This window comes from Pleurodeles waltl, chromosome 4_2 (genome assembly GCF_031143425.1).
Source record: "Pleurodeles waltl isolate 20211129_DDA chromosome 4_2, aPleWal1.hap1.20221129, whole genome shotgun sequence".
NCBI lineage: Eukaryota > Metazoa > Chordata > Amphibia > Caudata > Salamandridae > Pleurodeles > Pleurodeles waltl.
Genome location: NC_090443.1, coordinates 802328247 through 802342685, shown reverse-complemented (window position 1 = coordinate 802342685; position 14439 = coordinate 802328247). Strand labels below are relative to the sequence as shown.

At 45.5% G+C, this 14439-nt stretch overlaps 1 protein-coding gene across 2 annotated transcripts in view; it reads right to left on the bottom strand.

Moving 5' to 3' along the window:
- Positions 1-14439, bottom strand: part of DEPDC1 (DEP domain containing 1) — a 219415-nt gene that overhangs the window by 100318 nt on the left and 104658 nt on the right. The gene's annotated exons all lie outside the window — the stretch shown is intronic.

The following is a 14439-nucleotide window of genomic DNA, read 5'->3' as shown; positions in this document are numbered from 1 at the left end:
GCATAAGTGGTATAGCAACGCATTTACGGCCAAAGAAGCAAAAATAAATCCACTTAAAGCAAGCAACTGCTAAATATAGCATTTCAATATCAGACAAATCTCAATATGAAGAAAAAAAAAAACAATTTTAGAAAACATACAATGCATAAACATATTCATCAACAATCTTAAAGCGGTTTCCTTATAAAACATTAACTGGAGAAGGGCTACTGAGAGGCAGTCACTGTTCACTCGACGCACGAAAGTAGAGACCCTTATTTAAGCACTTCCCACCACCCACCTTTCATTGAGACTGTAGACTGACAGCATCAGGTTTACTACACTAATGCAGCAAAGCTCAAGTGGTGACTACATTTAACAAGAAGTGTGGCGCTGAAAAGAGTTCTATCAAGCATCTGGTTATTAAGCTACAAAGTCTCCCTCACCCAGAAACATCTCATCTTGGGGGTTACAGAAAGGATTGCTACCTGCTCAATTTATGGTCTTGCCATTTCCTGAGGTGTGCCGGGAAAACAGATTCACCTTGTACAGGAGGTCCAGAGCACAACAACTATATAGGAACAGTCAATGGTCATCCACCATGATGCTAGTCCTTCCTTTCTGTGATCAATAAATCACATTTTCCCCTCCATCATTCGTACCAGAAAATAATTCTTTAAAAAAAGTGCACACCGCCATTTAAGATAAATGTAACGTTATGTAGGGCTTTCAACAGTGAACAAACAATATTCCTGAGTAAAATGGCACGAGATAACCTACACATCAGCAGTGTGCATGCCTGAACCACATAGCCATTCAACCTCCCCGCTGCACATCTGACATGATGTGGTAAAGATGGCCAACAAAAAAGGGTCCTATGGCAGAAATTGTAATCAAAGATTGACAAGGTGGTAATTCAGGATCATACTCATTCCACAGCTCAAGTTGACCAATGGAACGGATGGTGCTATCTACACTGCACGCTTGACAGCTCCATGAATTTCGGGTCAGATGAGAATGGGTGCAGAAATCATAAGGGCGCCTAAGCCTCTGGCAAATAACCATGTAAACCACTTGCTTTCCTCTCCACTAGCCTTGAGCCCCGCACCTCCCTCCAAACAACTGGATTATAGAGTCCTATTTGTGGCATTGGTTTGGCTTGTTTTCATCAGAAGGAAAAGCTAGGAAAGTCATGGCAAAGCACTGCTGTTAGTCTCTGGAAGATGTGCCTGGAATTGAGTTTCAGAAGCATCAATTCCCACAAGTACAATCATTCCCAGTCAGCCTTCAAAGAAATGACAATACTTGTAATGGCTACACCAGGACAGAATGGAGAAAAAGCCATAGACTTGAAGATTAAAAAGCTTGATGCCACCAACTGGAAGATGCATTGCATTCACCTGCGCATTTGAAAAAAATAATAATGGATACAGCCCATCTGTGACCTGACCTATAGTGACTGCAACACCACGATTTAGAGAAGAGCCTGGAGGCCAATGACTCATTAACTTTACAGCTGACTTTGCTCAAGCAGTCTCCCAGAGTGGAGTGAACTTAGACTCTGAATACGCCACTTTCACCTCCACCTTAAAATTCACAGCTTCCAGAAAAATATCAGCATTAGCTTGGAAGACTGAGTATTAATGGAACTTTTTTGACCAACATCATCTTGTTACCGGGGACGAAGTGCAGGGAGCAAATAAAGGTACTTTGACCTTGTTACAGGGTGGACCAATAGTGGTTAGAGGTTACATGTACAGAACTTAAAAAGCGAAGACTGGGCATGTCACAGACCCAAACAATCTACACATAAGGGCAGGGAAAAAGTGAATTATCTGGAAAATGTTGAGCAAGATTTCAAGTATGGAAACTCAAGGGTATAGGATAGCTTATCTGAAGAAGAGGTAAATGGGCCTACTGCAAGACTAAAGACATCTCAAATTGTACCCTCCAGGAAGTCTCCAAAAATCTTCAGTTAAATGCCAACACCAAGTTCAAGCCATACTGCGCCATGACAAACTGCTTTGCATGTAAACATGTGAATAAGACCTTTGATAAAAGGTGATTTAAATAGAGTTGGAACCCTTACCTGTGCTCGGTAAAAGCCCTTGCTGGGCCAACTAAAAAATACAAACGCATCCGACCTTTTAGCCTGCGGATGGACTATATGAAGAGCACATAAAAACCAACAAACTTGTAGCTAGAGTTTATCGGAAGGCATCACGCTGAACGGATAACATTGACACTCAGGCAGAGATTCAAGTGCAGGACCCACCCCCGCTGCTGAAGCAAGATGTCCTCCCAAAGTGGTGGTCATATCGGAAGACAAATGCTCATTCTCAGGATCTCTGGAGAGTATATTCTGCCAGCCTAGTCAGAGGCTTTTAAGATGACTTGGGCCTAGTCTACCCTGGGTTTTGTCAAAATTGAGACAGGAGGATCTGTGCTGGGAAGGCGTACTGGAAACCAATGTTCCATCGCAGTTGGAAGGAGTCTCCGAGTGACTTTCCTGGAAGAAATTCCAAAGTGCCATGGAGCAGACACTACTTGTTCTAGTCACTGATGAAGAGCTCTAACCAGAGCATGCCCCACTGAACAATGAAGCTCCTGTACAAGGACACCATCTTGCCCCCTAGGTCCACAGCAGAAAGAAACTTCAATGCGGTGAGCATCTTGAATTTGTCTTTCTGCAGAAAGACATTCAGTGGACAGATGACACCATTCTCTCTCCAAAGCCCACACCTGATCAATGGCAGGTGGTCAACTTCTTGCTGCAACATTGCAGAATGTAGGAGGGAAAGGGGGTGAGAAGAAAGTGAAGGGGATGCATAGCACTCTTTGACTGATTTAAAACACTTACTTGTTTGACGTAATGGTTCTCCAAAAGGGGAAGAAATATTGTATCGTGCCTTGTAATGTCTGAGCATGGGTCTGTAATGGCAAGTTAAAGGCGGATGACAACTCTGCAGCAGGAGGGGAAGAGGTGGTAGAGGAACTGTCCCTAACGGTTTGAACAGGCATGGCCAGCTGCCCTGAAAGGCCTGGACCTGCTGCTGCACAGACTAGGTAGGCTTGTATTGTCAGTAGGCTAGCCCCACACACCAAGTAACCCTAGAACATATAGTACTGTTGGTGCAGGAGATAAAAGTCACAAGGATCATGCTGTGGCTTGACTGTCCTTAAAAAATAAAAATTGGTCAAGCACTGAATCGGCCTTTCCCACAAACTATCTAGAGGCAATAAAGGGCAAGTCCATTAGGGATGGCTAGAAATCCTCTGAAAACCCAGTTGACCGTATCTATGTGTGCCTTCTAAGCAGTACAGTGATACCAATAGCTCTGCCCACAATCTTTGGCGTCAAAACAGCACGCAAGACGTATTTAGCTGCATCCTGGCCATCATGTACATTTTGAGCCAGCAGTCCTCTGGGACAGATGGCAAGATTTCACTATAAATGTGCCAAAAAGAAGGAGTGTAACCACCCAGAATATACACTACGTGGAAGGCCCTTGAGGCCAAAATTGCTTAAGAGAAAAATCTGTATCAAAAGGCATCAACAGGTTTCAAATCTATATAGAGGGTTGGTCGGAATAGCAATAGGAGTGACTTTACTAGTCGACGCCTGCACCAAGACTTTCAGGTTTAGGGCATCTTGTTAAATCTGGAGGGCAGTCCATGTCGTCTGACAACAGGTCGATTGACAGGAGGAACAGAGCACAGTTTGGACCAAGTAGCCATATGGGTGTCCATAAGGGACACAGAATATAAATAATGGTGCAGAAAAAGTTGGACCCTCCTGAAGAATGTTAGTAGGCAATTGTAAATCAAGCACTTGTTCTGCAGTTCATATAACTAAAGCAAATGAGGCACTTTCTTCCACTGGAAACCATATTGGTGATTCTAACTCAGTCTGTGGATTTTGGTGGGTGTAAGTAGCAGTTTGACTCTGCACTCTATGGCATTAACCTTTGTCCCTGACATCTTGGATGGAGCTGTGATGCGTTCTAGTTGCTTTGGCACCAACAATGTGCAGATGGTGCCAGGCCTATTTAAGCAAACTGGCTACAGCAGTTCGTGCTTGGCCCCATATCCCATTTACAGCAGCGTAGTTTATGTGGGGAAGATCACTCAATCATGGAACAGGATAAGTTTAGCCCTATTAGGCTTCCATTCTCACCACTGAGCTTTACTTGCTACCTTTGGAAATTTACATCTCTGACTACATGGCCCAGAGGTCCCAAACTGCAGGGAGGGGTAGTTGTGAATGCTAGTCCCTCACTCACCAAATACTTACTGTGCTACTGCATTACTTTCCAATCTTGCCTGAAGCATTTGTCAATTCATCATTGACCACTGTAATGTGATTCTCGCCAAAATGTGATTAAAATGTGTCCAATTGTGACATTACTTTGGGATACTCGCTAGTTTAGCACAAGGACACTGCCAAAACTGGGAACAAATACTTCTGCTGTAATATTATCCAGACACTGCCTATAGATGACCTGGACTGCATGACTTAAACTCTGCTCGAATCTAGGCCTATCGCCACCCAGACAAAGAAGGCAGATATCAGCTAAATGAGAAGCCCATAAGGGATCCTGTACATTACCCATAAAAATAAGACTGGCTACCAATCCGCTGTGGAAAAGTCATACTTTTAAACACCAAGGAAACAGATTGGCTGAAGCATCAGTTAATCGTCAAACAGTCGCTCTGTTCCTTTGCCAAAGTTGTAGCTCTTGACCGAAAACTCTGAACAGGCCACAGTAAAGTCGTACAGTCTCAGTGTGTGTGTTTAGTGTTTCTTTAACAGATGGCACTGTTTTTCCCTTTATATACAATTAGACCTCAGACTGAACTGGGAACCAGTTACCTTTCGATACCTAGTGATTAGTATCTACCATTCTCCCACTGATTTGCGGGATGGAAATCTCAGCAGAGCGTCATGGTCCCTCCGAGCCCAGTTTGCTTTTTGGTGGTCTGCTTTCTGTAGTGGGCCATGTGGCACTACAGAAGATTGTAAGCTACCCCAATGATAGTATTATTTTGCAAACCTTCCCCGGGTCGTCCTTCATTCCTTCTTCAGATATGTCACACATCTGATTTGGTCGCAGGGGGCCACAGAGTAGCTCATTCCACTCTAAAGCTAACCATGACGGAGGGCGGATTAGGCCTTCTAGACTTAGAACGCTATTATTCAGCTGCACAGGTCCAAGCTTGCTGGCTTTCTGCCCACCTCCTGCATGAGATGGGGTTTATCCGCAAAGACGGCTTACTGCACTGCTCATTGTTTCCTACTGACCATTCTACGGCTCACCATCCGGGGTTATCACGCACAGCTTTCTCTTGCCTTGCTACAGCCTGTAAAGTCACTGACACGAAGAAACCATGTGTTCCTGCACTACCTTTGCCATGCATTCCCACTCACACAGGACGGCTGGGCTCAGAGCAACTCCATCAGTGGCATGCTGCAGGTGTCTTAAAATTGGGAGATTTGTTTCTGGATGGTGAGCTACTACATTTCCGAACCTTTGTGGCAGGCTACAATCTTCACCCCGGTCAATTCCTTTCTTCCAACCACCTTAACCAATCACTAAATGCCCTATTTCATGTCTTCCACCTAGTACTAACCCTATACGAGGTGTGCCAGAAGTTCTACACCGTAGGGAGTGGTGGCAAACTGACAGAATAGGTGTACAGATCTTTCCTGCAACATGGAGACCACTCCAAGTCTTGTCGTCATACTAACTGGGATATTGATGTGGCCAAACCTTTGCAAAATATGGACTGGACTAAAAAAAAAAAAACTGGAACCCCCCCTCCCCCCCCCCCCCCAAAAAAAAGTATCCTATGGCTGTCACTTTAAGTACATTCATAGAGGTTCCTTGGGAATGCATTCCACCCATTGGCTTTGTGATTTGTAACTCACATTGTGTTGCTTTCAGTTTGATGGCTTTGCTTGTTTTAGGCTATGCAACTTGAGTTCGTCCCTTCCCTTGCCCAAACCTGATTTACAGTATCCTTCTGAGTGCTCCCTTTCTATAAACAGGCCTGTAAATCTTGTTATCTCATCACATTTGCTGTGCATTCAAAGAACAAGGTCAAATGTCAGGCTCTGTCTTAGGTGGGAACTTAGTGTTTACTTTTCTTTCTCTGACTTCAAAGTAAAAGGATTTATGCAACAATCTTGCTGGACACTGAGGTTAGGAAAGAGTTTTTTTCTATCACATGACAACATTTAAATAAACTTCAGAATATATCAGAATTAGGAGTACAAATGAAGTAAATTTTTGTTAATTCTGAACTGTGCTGGAAACAAATACCTTTATATGATTAAAACACATAATTGCATTAGGTGATGCAATTTCCACATATGGTCTGTACACTGTATTAGTTTTATTTGAAAAACTGTATGTCTGTGCAAATGTAATGGTCATTTCAATCAAAAAAGTGTTGTCTGTAATGGCAGTGTGTTACCACACCATGCATACTCCACTCCACCCTACTCTGCATCACTCCACTTTACACCACTCCATGTGACTGCACGACACTTCACTCTTCTCCCTCTTTTCCACTCCACTACTTCACACTATGCCTTGACTCTACTCTGTACCACTCTATGCCAATGCACTTTACGCCTCTCTACACCACTGCACTCTGCGCCTCTGCAAGCTATACCACTCCAGTCTAGGCAACATCAATCTAGTCTGCACAAGTCCACTCTAAACCACTCTGCAACACTGCACTGTACACCACTGCACTCTATGCTAATACATTCTATGATAGTGCACTTTACTCTAACACTCAACTCTATGCCCCTGCACTCTACATCAATACACTGTATGTCACTCTAATCTACTCTGCACCACAGCACTCTACACCACTGCACTTTGCCCCAATACACTATTCCACTGCACTCTACAGATCTCCACTCCACTGCACTTTACAGCAGTATACTCTGCACCACTCTAAGCTCCTGCACTCTATTGTATGCCACCCTACTCCACTCCACTGTATTGTATGCCACCCTACTCCACTCTATACCACTCTACTCTGCCCCATGCACCTGTACTCTACACCAATGCACTCCACTGCCGTTTACTCTGCACCACTGTTCTCTACACCACTGCTCCCTGGATCAGTGCTCGATCCTACACCACTGCACCGAGATACTGCACCATTGCACTCTCCGCCACTGTACTTTACACCAACTCTACCCAGTACTACTGCACTCTATGCCATTCTACTCTGCCCCATGCCAATGTTGCAGCAGATATGCTAATATGAGAATATGCTAATGATTTGCGTATACATACTAATAAGAGGAACGATATTAATGAGTGAAATTAACGTGTAATGTGCAAAAGGAGTGGTCCCCATCTGTGCTAACAATACTGAATAATGTGAAATGTTTTAAAGTTGTATTAATATATCATAATTAACGATATAATCTATGTTTTGTAATGCCATACGTTCTTAGCTTAGCCAGAGGCCTAGTCAGCACTGGGCCTTGCCTGCTTAAACGCGGAGCCGCGATGAACCGCCGCAGACTGGAACTGGAAAAGGAGACCTTGAACAATACAGAGTTCAACAATGAGCCGTACTAAGAGAAAAAACTGCAAACCTTCTAGCGGACAGGGGACGATCAGAACAAATTGATACAATTATGTGTAGGGTAGGCTAAATGTACTTTCCCAGGACTTGAACAATGGAAATACAGACTGAGAGCTGGGAGCAACAATTTCGTTACCTGAAGAACAGGATGATGTTCTCATTGACAGAAGAACCAATCATGTTAATGGACTCTCAAAATAACGTAGACAAGTGGTAAACAAAAATTATAGGTTAGAGTCATAACCCCTGATAAGGTTGACCAATGGGCAAATTGTGGGACGGACTGAGAGACCCTAATAAAAAGTCATGACATGAGGGGAAAAGTCAGAACGGAGAGGCGAAAGTTGATGACATCAGGAGACACTGTCCGAAGTGCTGAAACTTGGGCTTGCTTCTTGGGAGCCCAAGTCTTATTGATGACTGATGACGAAGTCTGACTCGTTGCTGATCCATCTTGGATAGGTAGCTATAACCTGACTGATTAATGAATGTATTTCTTTCTAGGTACCAACTGCGCTGTTTTAAAACGTTTTTTCTTTCTAGATAGATTTTTCCAAATTAATGATTGACAAAATTGTTTTTAGCATGAAGACCCACATGCTGATGCTAATCTGGAGATACGTAGGCTGACAAGGGTGACTTAGGGTGACTCAGACTGACTGACTTATATTGCTGAATCATTCGATAGCTCATGATTTGCTATTGCTTTGTTTAAAGTTTGATTGCATATTAATAAAATGATGAGAATTAATTGCTTATGTTCCTAATAAGGGTTGAAAGTCATGATATTGTTGAATAGAGGTTCATGATTAGAGTTGTAACTAATAGGGAATAAACAGAGCTAGTTTCCATATGAGTCATGGTGGTTTTTGCTTAAATTAGTTCATGGTACATTTAAGATGATTGAATTGATTTGTTGATACTGTCTTTAGCTCGCTATTCTTGACTTGGATACCCTATGTGATCCAAAAGATTCATCGACCTATACTCGTCCCCTTGTAAGTTTACTTACTAAGGACAAGGCGCGCTAGCACCAACCTACACCAATGCACTTCAAACAACTGTACTCTACCCCACTTCTCTCTACTCTGCACCACTGTGCTCTATGTCACTGCTCCCATGCCACTCTACTCCACACCACTATGCCACGAACTTTCAGCCATGCTAAACAGCAGCCACTCTGGTGTATAACATGAATAAAACACATTGGCAAAGCCAACAACTCTTGCGTAGACGAGACCGAGACCTATTGGCTTTGCCAATGTTTGTTAGTACTATGAGGTACATTTAAAAAAATGTCCTTCTAAAATACAGATTTGAATCATATGCAGTTTATACCTAGTACTAACATTTTTTATAACAGTCCATTAAAACCACACACTCCACAGCTCACCTCGAAATACCATTACAGTACCTCTCTAAAAGAAAGTACCTTCAGATGTGATCATAAAGCTTCAAGTGACTCCTTTGATTAAAGTTAAGGCAGGTTTCCAAGCCCTTTTAACATTTGCAGATTTACCAGTTGCACACATTTGCATTTCTTAAGGGAAGGAGACAGCCTGGCAAGAAAGTATTTTCTTATCTGTCTGCCCCTCCCTCCCTCAGAGCACACAAGACTCCCTGCCTTTCAATTTAGTTGGGGAAACTGATCTGTCCTAATTACATTTTGTGCTTTAGCTAAAAGGCTAAAATTAGGAAAAATTCTCTCCATTAAGCCTTTCATCATGGACAACGGACGGCAGGCCGAAATTACGGCAGTCCTTGAAAACTACAGACAGGTTTTCACCCTACGTGTATCAGCATGCTCGGCAGCAGCTGTATCGTCTGTCACAATAGACAAAATATAGTTACTTTATTAAGAAGCCTGCAGCAGGGGTGTAGGACACACATTTTCTGGGGGGACAAGGACAACCTTGAGGTGGGCCCCCACACAAAGTTTGCACCTACAAGGGTTGCCGTGGGCAGGAATACCCTCCCATATCGAGGGACCTACCCCAGGGCCACTTAGCCAGAAGGATGGATCCGGGTCTGGTACTCATCAGGGCCAGTCCTGATCTTATCCGCAGTCACTGAAGTGGAACCGCTGTGCTGTCTGACAGGGTTGGCCTTAGGCCTGGTGGTGCCCAGTGTGACTTTGTTGGCAATACAATGCATTGACCACGCTACCATTACCACACACATGGGTCTAGAACGCATGCCTTTACCACACGTCTTTACTATGCTCTCTCTGCTGTAACCACGCATATGCAATCTAGCTGTTCGGGTGGAACAGGAAGGAGCAGAGGAGAGCGGTAAGTAGGGCTGGGGTCGAGTTTAGAGTGGGGGTCGCAGTAGTTTTTAGGACAGTGCAGGGTAGGTATAGGGTACAAGGTGGGGGGTCATGCAGTTTTTAGGACAGAATGGGGTAGGTTTTTAGGATTCAGGGTGGAGGCTGGGGTAGTTTTTAGGACGGGGGAGGGTTACTTTTAGGGCTCAGGGCCGGGGGGAGGAAGGGGAAGAGGTTTAGGGCTCAGGGCAGGGGGTGGGTCACTTAAGTGCTTGGGTGGGCTGGAATATGGTATCAGGTGTAAGGGCGCAGGGCGGGGAGAATTTACCACGCATGTTCCTTTACCAAACATGCTTTTACAACGAAATTCGTTGTAAAGGCATGCGTGGTAAAGACACGGTCGTTGTTGAGACCTCATTATTAAGGCATGCATGATTTACACATGTGTTGTTCCATCAAACATCCCTCTTTCCGGTCTAGGGTGTCAGGGCACTTTACATCACACAGACATTACACAGAGACAATCATCATGTGTGTGCAAATCAGTGTATAGGAAATGGTACATAAGACTGAGGACTACAAGGTGTAGGAGTCACAGCTCATCCATACTGGTAGCAGGTATTGTTTAAGAGTGCTTTGTCTGGGGAAGAGCAAACTCAATTTAAAACATAGCACTATGGTTGGAGGCTCTCTTTAATAATAAGAATTGGTTTGTACTCAAATTAACCTGTTTTGCAACATTAAGTTAATGGAAAAGTGGGGAAAATCATAACGTTTTAATCTGTACCTTGAAGTTTACATGCATTTCTGTGGTGAGTTAATTGCTCTCTGTTCTATATTAGGTTTCAATTTATAAACTGCAGAGGACAAAAAAGGAGCTCTCTGATGTAGGAAGCTGGCCAGATGTGTGGCGAGTACCTATGGTATCACCTTATACCAGGTCCAGGTATCCCCTTATTAGTTAAGTGTAGGGAGTGTCTAGAAGTCAGGCTCTCTATAGGTAGCTGTGGATGAGCAGCCAAGACTTATCAAGGAGACATGCAAAGCTCATGCAATACCACTGTAGTCGCACAGCACTTACACACATGAATGAAACACTCAGTTACGAAAATAAAGGTTCTTTATTACAGTAACACAAACACTAAAGCACTAGACAGGCAATACTCCAATAGGAGGTAAGTAACATACTTTTATATGTACAGCAGCAATCAGAAATTGGCATAAAAAGCAACAGTGAAAAGCAACAGGCAATACTAAAGGCCAGGGGGGGGGGAGAAACAAACCTTATACTAAAAGTGGAATGCAAAAGTCTAGTCCCCACCCAAGGAAGTGGAATCAGAAGAGGGGAGCTGGAGGAACTAGGAAATCCCAAAGTTAAGTACCAGAGCCCCCCCCCCCCCCCCCCAGCGACCAGGAGGAAAGAAGTAAGTTACAGGTTTTTCCCCAACCCACCAAAAGGACATTGCAAGACACAGACAAGACTGCAAGAAACCAGAGGTGGATCCTGGAAAAGGAAGACTTGGAGAAGAAGGGGACCAAGTCCAGTTCACGTTGGAGTGTCCGGTTGTGGCAGGAGACACTACCCACCCGTCTGTGGATGCAGGAGTTGGTCGACAGGGAGACAAACACAGTCAGTAATGCAGTACTGGAGCACATGAAGAGTTCCTGGGTGATGCAGACAACGTCCTACACCGAATGAAGAGTTGCAGTCATTCTGTGGTATGGAAAAACCACCAACAAGCCTTGGCAAAGGCAAATGTTGCTGTAGAAGAAAAGTGAAACTGCAGGGGACCAGCAAGGTCCAGGGGGACTCAACACATGGAGGGAGTCCCAGGTGACCCTCAGCAGTGCAGAGAGTCTGGAGAATGAGAGGCAGCCCCCCACAGTAGATCCACAGGCAATGAGCCCAGGAGTCAGAGAGGCCCATTCAGCACACCTGAAGAGAGGTCCCACATCACAGGAGAATCATGCAGAGGGCTGTGCCTCACAGGGAAGAGTACTGGGGGCTGGTAGTACACAAAGCTTGAATATCCCTTGGAGGAGATGCCAACAAGCCACAGTAGCTGCTAGAGATGCAGTGCATGTGGGTACTGTCCTGCGTGGGAAGGCAAGGGCCTAACTTCTCCAAAGTTCAACAGCTGGTAGAGAGGAACAAGGAGACCACTCCAGACTACCACCCCTGATACACAATCCACATGGCTCAGGAGGAGAGGAGATCCAGGCAGCCAGTCTTCATTGCAGTTGGTGCCTGCAGATACAGGAAAGTGACTCCTTCACTCCAAGGGAGATTCCTTCTTTCTTCTTGTGCAGACTGAAGGCTTGCCGCCCTCAGAGGAAGCACAGCTGGGGAAATGTTGCAGTTGCTGGAAGGAGAATGGAGCTGGAGATTGTAGGTCCCTGTTTAGTCCAGTTGCGGTTCCAGAGGCCAGAAGTCAAAGTAAACGTTGCAGAGGAATCCTGCTGGAATCTTGCACACTAAATGTGAGGACCCACCTAAGAGGGAGACCCTAAATAGCCCAGAAAGTGGGATTGGTCACCTTGGTCAGGGTGACACCTATTAGGAGGGGCCTGTGACGTCACTTGCCTGACCTGGCCACTCAGATGCTCCCAGAGGCCTCTGCCTACCTTAGATTCAAGATGGCAGAATCAAGTGGCCACCACCCCTGGGGTGGTGGACAGGTGGATTGTTACGCCCCTTTCCACTGTCCAGTTTCACACCAGAGCAGGGACTGAGGTCCTTGAACCGGTACAGACTGGTTTATACAAGAAGGGCACCAAATGTGCCCTCCAAAGCATACCAGTGACTTGAGAAGGCTACCCCTCCCAAGCCTTGTAACACATATTTCCAAAGGGACAGGGTGTTGTCTCCCTCTCCCAAAGGAAATCCTTTGTTCACCCTTTCTGGGCTTGAGCTGCTCAAGCAGCAGGAGGGCAGAAACCCATCTGAGGGGTGGAGGCAGTGTAGGCAGCCCAGAAAACCCCAGAACACTGGTAGGAGCAATGCTGGGGATCCTCTATGGAGTCCCCAGAGTGCATGGAATCATACTATCAATACTGACAATAGCATTGGGGTATGATTCCAACATGTTTGATAACAAACATGCCCAGGTTCAGAGTTACCATTATGTAGCTGGACATAGGTAGTAACCTATGCCCAGTACATGCATAAAATGGCATCCACGCACTCACGAAGTCCAGGAAAGTGGAGCTGGAGTTCGTGGGGGCACCTCTGCTCCTACAGGGCTGCCCTAACACACAGGTACCTGCACTCTGTCCTCTTGGCTAGGAGTACCTACCATTGGGGTGACTTACAGGACCTGCGACAGTGACCTGACATTAAAGGGTGCATGCACCTTTTCCCACAGGCTGCAATGGCAGCCCTGCAGACACATTTTACATGGCCTCCTAGGGGTGGCATAATACATGCGGCAGCCCATGGGGAACCCCTGGTCCCCCAATGCCCGGAGTACCATATACTAGGGACTTCTAAGGGGGCACCAGTATGCCAGATGTTGGGGGGGGGGGGGGTGTGTGTGTGTGTGTGTGTGTTTTCCAAACAACCAAATTTAAAGGGAGATAGCACAGTCACTGGGGTCCTGGTTAGTAGGACCCCAGTGAACACAGTCAAAACATACGGGCAACCCTGCCAAAAGGAGGGTACTTTCCTACATCTGACAAAAGTAACCCAGTGAGCTATTCACAATATATGCACTTTATGATCTGCATGTAGACGTTCTTTGCGGCAGGCATATTAACCCTGTACGTTATGAAGAGTCAAAACTTCCACTAGACAAAACTTCAATCTCTCACCAGGAAGACCATTAATCACCGGAATTAACTTGATGGATGTCACCTTAGGGGGACAGGACCATAACTGGCACTGGGGCAGGCAAGTTCTATACAGATGAGGATAGTGGTGACAGAAACGGGGGTCCTAAAACATTGTCGCACAGGGTGCCACCAGCGCGCTAAAGCCTGCCCTGCTCATCTCACAGTAACTCAACAATACTCTATTAAAAAGGGAGATACTCTGCAACACACCACCCTATTTAAAAAGAAAGGGAGATACTTGGAAATACTTTAATTACCCAAACCTCTTTACCTTCTTCAAATCTTGCTGCTGTCTTCAGGGTTCGATCTTCAAGGGACAGGAAGGGTAGGGCTCAGGAGGGACAGAATGCAGACAGCCATCAACAAAAGGCCTCTCTTGTCTTCCTTTGTTCTCTGAAGTGCAGACTGCAGGCAGCTGTGGCGGCAAGGTGAGAAAGGATTCCTTGTGTGCTGCAGCACAACAAAAGGGCAGAGGGCGAGTGTCCTGGAGGCAGGTCACAGGTCAAGTGCAGGGCCAGTATACGTAGCGTTTTCACGCACTAATGGCCCTGCGAATCACAGAAGAGAAGGGGAAATTATTTTTGGTCCCCTCATCACCCCCCACCCTTGCCCCCCTGTGACCCCCCCCCTCTCAATCCAAACTCTGGGGGGCGGGGTGACGTATCCCCCACGTCCCCTACACTTCCTACACCCATGAGCATGGGCAAAGGTAACCGGTGAGTTGAAAGCAACAGCCACCACCCTCAAAA